This window comes from Pan troglodytes, chromosome 10 (genome assembly GCF_028858775.2).
Source record: "Pan troglodytes isolate AG18354 chromosome 10, NHGRI_mPanTro3-v2.0_pri, whole genome shotgun sequence".
Lineage (NCBI taxonomy): Eukaryota > Metazoa > Chordata > Mammalia > Primates > Hominidae > Pan > Pan troglodytes.
In genome coordinates, this window is record NC_072408.2 from 128,125,676 (window position 1) to 128,131,675 (window position 6,000).

Genomic DNA, 6,000 nt, shown 5'->3' on the forward strand with positions numbered 1-6,000 from the left:
CCAGCCTGATCTTGAACTCCTAACCTCAAGTGATCTACCCGCCTCGGCCTCCCAAAGTGCTGGGATTACAGGCATGAGCCACCGTGCCCAGCCCTCCTCAATTTTTTTAAAAAGAAGCCCTTACGAATCTCTACTAACAGGTCAGTAAGGTAACAAGCACAGCCTGAAAGAAGATCAGTTTCAAAAGGGAAATGCAATTTCCTCAACTGTTAGGAAAGAGACACAGATGCAAGGCTGAGGCTGCAGCAGCACCATGCAGCCAGCCGGCCTGAACCCCATATCCAGGTTCTCTAACCCCATCCAAAGAGAAGAAGTGAGTGGGAAAGCAAAACATGGAAGAAAAATAGCAGTAGGCCACACACAATGGCTATAATCCAATCCCAGCACTTTGGGAGCCTGAGCCTAGAGGATCACTTGAGTCCAGGAGTTCGAGACCAGCCTGGGCAAAATAGTAAGACCCTGTTTCTATAAAGAAATTAAAATTTTAGCCAGGCATGGTAGCATGCACCTGTAGTCTCCTCTGCTCTGGTGGTTGAGGTAGAAGGATCACTTGAGCCCAGGAGTTGGAGACTACAGTGAGCTATGATAGCACCACTGCCCTCCACCCTGAGCAACAGAGTGGGATCCCATCTCAAAAGAAAAAAAAAAAGAAAAAAAAAGCTGGGCGCCGTGGCTCACGCCTGTAATCCCAGCACTTTGGGAGGCCAAGGCAGGCAGATCATCTGAGGTCAGGAGTTCGAGACCAGCCTGGCTAACATGGTGAAACCCTGTTTCTACTAAAAATACAAAAAATTAGCCAGGCGTGGTGGTGTGCACCTGTAATCCCAGCCACTCGGGAGGCTGAGGCAGGAGAATCGCTTGAACCTGGGAGGCAGAGGTTGCAGTGAACCGAGATCACACCACTGTACTCTGGCTCGGGCAACAAGAGGGAAACTCCATCTCAAAGAAAAGAAAAGAAACAAAGCAAAGCAATAAGCAATATAAGACCCTCTGATTTAAAGGAAAATCTGAAATAGCATTTGCCCCAAATCCCCAGGATCAGGAAATGAAATGTTTCCCATAACCACCAGAAGAAAGTATGCTGGGGCGGAAAGAAGATCACAGGTGACCCTGAGCAAATTACTCAGCCTCTCTGAGCCCTTCATATAAAGAGCCCTTCCATAAAATGAGTTGATAGAATAATGGTGATTCTGTGGCCCATGTTAAAATTTGAGCCAAAATGCCTTGAAAACAGGCTTGGCCTGCCCCACTTGGCCTGGTCCTCTCCCCTGAGAGTGGTGTCTGGCCACTCATCTTCCATCTAGGATGAGGTTCTCAAAGAGGAAACCCCCGGCTACTGCACAAAGTTCCCTGCTAGGTCACCCCACCCTATCCCCTTCCCCTCCTACTCCCATCCCATCTCCCATTTCTGGCCCATCCTTCAAGGCTCTGCACAAATGACACCTCCTTCAGGGAGCCTCCCAGATTCACACCAGTCTGAGGAGATTTCTCCAGAACCCTCAGTGCCCTGTGCTCCTTCGATCACAACAGCACTCATTCCTTGTGGTGTTTCTCAACAGTGGCACTGCTGGCATTTGGGGGAGGGTGATTTTTTTTTTGTTTTTTGTTTGTTTTTTGAGAGGAAGTCTCCTTCTTGTGCCCCACGCTGGAGTGCAATGGCACGATCTCAGCTCACTGCAACCTCCGCCTTCCAGGTTCAAGCGATTCTCCTGCCTCAGCCTCCCAAGTAGCTGGGATTACAGGTGTGTGCCACCACGCCCAGCTAATTTTTGTATTTTTAGTAGAGACGGGGTTTCACCATGTTGGCCAGGCTGGTCTTGAACTCCTGACCTCAGGTGATCCTCCTGCCTCGGCCTCCCAAAGTGCTGGGATTACAAGCGTGAGCCACCACGCCCAGCCAGGGGAGGGTGATTCTTTATGTCGTGGCCCTGGCCTGCCTACAGGACACTTTAGTAGGCATCCCTGACTCCTGCCCACTAAAAGCCAGGAGTGCTTAGCATCATTTTGACAACCAAAAGTCGCCCCCACACTTTCCCAAATCCCTGCCAGGAGGGTGGGACCACCCCCGGATGAGAACTAGTGCATTGTTATTAGTGACTATATTTAGCTACCAGCCCACTAGCCACATCTAAGGATGGGCAGTACTACAGACCCTGCATAGAGCTGCATCGGCAAACACTGATGTAGTGAATAAACAAAACAAAACAAACACCTGGGCTCCTCAAGAAGCTCAGGGCAGCCTTGCCAGGGTCTCTGCTCTTGAACAGGTGCACAAAGGTTCTAAGGCCTGACATGCCTGCACTGGCTGTGTGACCCTGAGCAAGTTACTTAACTTCTCTGAGCCCTTCTATAAAATGGGGCTAAATCCTAGCAACACTGCAGGATTTCTGTAAACCTCAGTCTCCTAATCTCTACTATGGGGTTAAAATTCCCTACGTTGTAGGATTTGGTAGGCATTAAATGAGATAATGCATGTAACACATAGCACAGAATCTGGCAGGCAGCAAGAACTCAATAGATGTTAGTTTTTAATACTGTTATTATTATTATTATTGTCCAGGGCCAGGTGGCAGCTCATGCCTGTAATCCTAGCACTTGGGAGACTGACGTAGGCAGATCGCTTGAGGTAAGGAGTTCAAGACCAGCCTGACCAACATGGTGAAACTCCTTCTCTACTAAAAATATAGAAATTAGCCAGGCATGGTGGTGGGCGCCTGTAATCCCAGCTACTGGAGAGGCTGAGGCATGAGAATCGCTTGAACCCAGGAGGCGGGGTTGCAGTGAGCCAAGATTGTGCCACTGCACTCCACCCTGGGCAACAGAGACTCCATCTCAAAATAAATAAATAAGTATTCTTATTATTATCCAAGTTAGGAGCTCATCAAATGATGGCTATTACTCTTCATTACAAAAATATGTTTTGCGTCCTCATCACCAGTGCCTGCTTCCTCCATAGGAAGGGTGTGTGTCACCAATGCCTGCTTCCTCCATAGGAAGGGTGTATGAGCAGCAGTCTGGAAGGGGTATGTGGGGCTTGCCCTAAAGCTGCATTTGCATGGCATGCACACTATTTATTCTGAAACTGCATGTTTTCGTGGGGTGATTAGGGAAGAGGGTGGCTAACTCCCCCAAAGCCCTCCCCTTGTTGCAGCCCCCGCCTCCTCCAAGGAACAAAGGAGCTTATGGGGACATAAAGCCATCCTCTTCTCTCTCCTCTGGGGGCAGAGCTAGGGGAGGGGGAGTGGTAAATGGCAGCACAGCTCTAGGGCACCTGAAGTTTCTATCCCCTGCGTGGAGACTCCAAACACCAGGCTGGGGAAGGTAAAAGTAGCCTGTAGGGAGATGGACGCTGCAGGTCCCATCCGGAGGCCAGGTATCCCTCTCTTGCTGATAGCAGAGACGCCCTCCCCAAAGCTCAGCCTTCTCGGGGAGATCGGAGGGGCTGAGCTGCATCCTGTCCAGCACTAAGTGAGAGCGGCCAGGAGGGCAGGCTGGCAGAGCTGTGAAAGCACCCCACTTCCCCAGCTAGGCAGTGCAGGGGCTGGGGGAAAGCCAGGAAAAGCTCAAGGCTGGGTCGGGTGGCACCCCAGGCACCGAGCCCCAATGCTGAGAGGGGCTGGGTCCAGCGTCCCTGAGAGTCAGGCGGACGCCTCTCCGCATTCACAGCATACTGCAACCCCGAGGTGAATTTAGGTCAGAAGGACCAAGCCTGTGAGGCTCCGGCTGAGAGAAGAGGTGCGGTGGGGGTGGTCAAAGGGCAGACCGAAGACAGCCAAAGGTCCCCTAGGTCCCCACAACTGCTGGCCTAGGGTCCTGCCACCTGGTGTCCAAGCCACCAGGGCCTGGGTTTGCCCCGAGACAGGCAGGCTGAGGGGTGGGGGTGCCCCAAGTCCGCTGGTCCTCTCTTCCCCGGAACGCTCCAGATTTCCCCACCTGTCAAACGCGAGGGGCTGGGCCTAGGCCGCCTCCACGAACCCTGACGGACCCGGCCCCCGGTGACAGCGGTTCCAAACTCCAGGACCGCCCCTGCCACCCGGACAGGGCGCGGCCCAGCCGAGGAAGCCATCCCGAGGCCCAGGGCGCCCCGAGGACGCGGGGGAAGGGCTGTCGGGGACCGTGTCCCTCCACGTGGCGGGGCGTGGGGAGGCGCACGTGGGGTCCCTCCGTGTTGGGAGCCCCAGGCCAGCCTCGGGGCTTTGTGTGCCATCCCGGCGGCGGTCCCCCGCCTCAAGAGGGAAACGGAGCGGGCGCCCGGGGCCGCGGCGGCTGCGTCCCTTGCCCCGGGCCCGGCTACCGCCAGCTCACCTGGGCTCCGCGCCGCCGCCGCCTCCCGCGCTCTGCGCCCCCAGCTCGGCTCGGCTCGGCTCAGCTTGCTCTGCGCGGCCGCGCGCTCCTCTCCTCCGCCCGGGCGACGGGCGCGCGGCGGGCGGGGGCGGGAGGAGCCGCCCGGCTCGGCTTGGGCGCGTCGCCGCCCCGGGCAGCGCGGGGATTGGCCACGGCGGCGGGAAACCCGAACGCGGAACCGCCCGCGCCCGCCGCGCACCGCCCCCTGCGCGCCCCCGCCGGCTCGGCCCTGCGCCGGGGAGGGGTGGGGAGGCGGGAGCCTGCAAAGACGAAAGTAGCGAAGAGGCGAAGGGCAAGGAGCAGAAAGGGAGGAGGCGAAGAACGGGGGAAGAGAGGCCCGGCCGGGAGGATCGGAGGCGGCTGGGAGGAGAGCCTGGAGGGGCGCGGAGCGCAGGAGGTGGCGCCGCAACTTTGTACCCGCTCGCCCGCGGCGCGCACCTGCCCAGGTTCTTCCCGCGGCGCCCTCGGGCGGGCCGCGCCGGCAGCGCTTGCTTTGTTTAGCCAAATGCCGGGGCTGCAGGGCGCCTCCGGGCTGACCCTGGGAAAGTTCCCCCAAGCCGGCAAGAACACCCGGGGCCCCTCCTGGCGACCCGGCTGCTGCCCCTGCGCTAGGCGCCGGGCGGTGGATGCGGCCTGGACTTTGGGCCACCACCGACTCGGGGGAGCCCCCTTCCGCAGCTGCCTGCCGACTGACCACTTGCTCAGGGCCGGCCCTAAAGGCTGGGGGAAGGCGTTCCTCTCCCATCCCCAGCCCACCTGGATGCACCATTGAAGTTCATTCTGGCTTTTCCAGATGGCTACTTAGATGCTTTTTGTGAAATACAGCATATTCTTCCCATTCTCCCCTTTTTGGCACTTACTTTGCTGGAGCCTTAAGTGTGCGTTGGGTCCCCCAGCTGGATAACAGCACTGTGCGGGGAAGAGGAGAAACGAAGACCTGGAGGGCTCCCTGAACCGTCCTACGGGGTCGAGCGACCCAGGGGATGTCTCACTGACCCTGCCAAACAGCCAAAAGGGAATCGAGTTGACAGGAGAGTCAACCTCCAAGTTAATAAAAGGTTCAAAGCCCTCTAGTTAACTGGGTGGATTTCCAGCCCGTTCCGATGCGCTTCTCTGGTATTTCTAGGCCGTAGGGACACTCACATGCAACGAGCCAATGAGAGCTCCACCCCGACTCCTTTTTTTTTTTTTTTTTTTTTTTTTCTTTTCTGAAACGGAGTCTCGCTCTGTCGCCCACGCTGGAGTGCAGTGACGCGATCTCGGATCACTGCAACCTCTGCCTCCCAGGTTCAAGCAGTTCTCTGCCTCAGTCTCCCGAGTAGCTGGGATTACAGGCGCCGGCCACCATACCTGGCTAATTTTTGTATTTTTCGTAGAGATGGGGTTTCACCATGTTGTCCAGGCTAGTCTTGAATTCCTGACCTCGTGATCCACCCGCCTTGGCCTCCCAAAGTGCTGGGATTACAGGTGTGAGCCACCGCGCCCGGCCCACTCCCATTTTTTTTCTTTGTTTTGTTTTGTTTTGTTTTGTTTTGTTTTTTGAGACAGGGTCTCTCTGTGTTGCCCAGGCTGGAGTGCAGTAGCACGATCACGGCTCGCTGCACCCTCGACCTCCCCAGGCTCAGGTGATCCTCCAGCCTCAGCCTCCTGAGTAGC

At 56.4% G+C, this 6,000-nt stretch overlaps 1 protein-coding gene across 17 annotated transcripts in view; it reads right to left on the reverse strand.

The window, feature by feature from the left end:
• Positions 1-5,485, reverse strand: part of CAMKK2 (calcium/calmodulin dependent protein kinase kinase 2) — a 66,878-nt gene extending 61,393 nt beyond the window's left edge. For 7 of the 17 annotated variants that reach the window (XM_016924400.4, XM_016924408.4, XM_063785114.1 and 4 more), the window contains exon 1: positions 4,306-4,431. The gene's annotated coding sequence lies outside the window, so the exon portion shown is untranslated. Of the gene's footprint in view, positions 1-4,305; positions 4,448-5,204 lie in introns of those variants that run through there. The other 10 variants (XM_016924409.4, XM_016924403.4, XM_016924405.4 and 7 more) reach the window with 5 other exon arrangements.
• Positions 5,486-6,000: the final 515 nt, after the last annotated feature.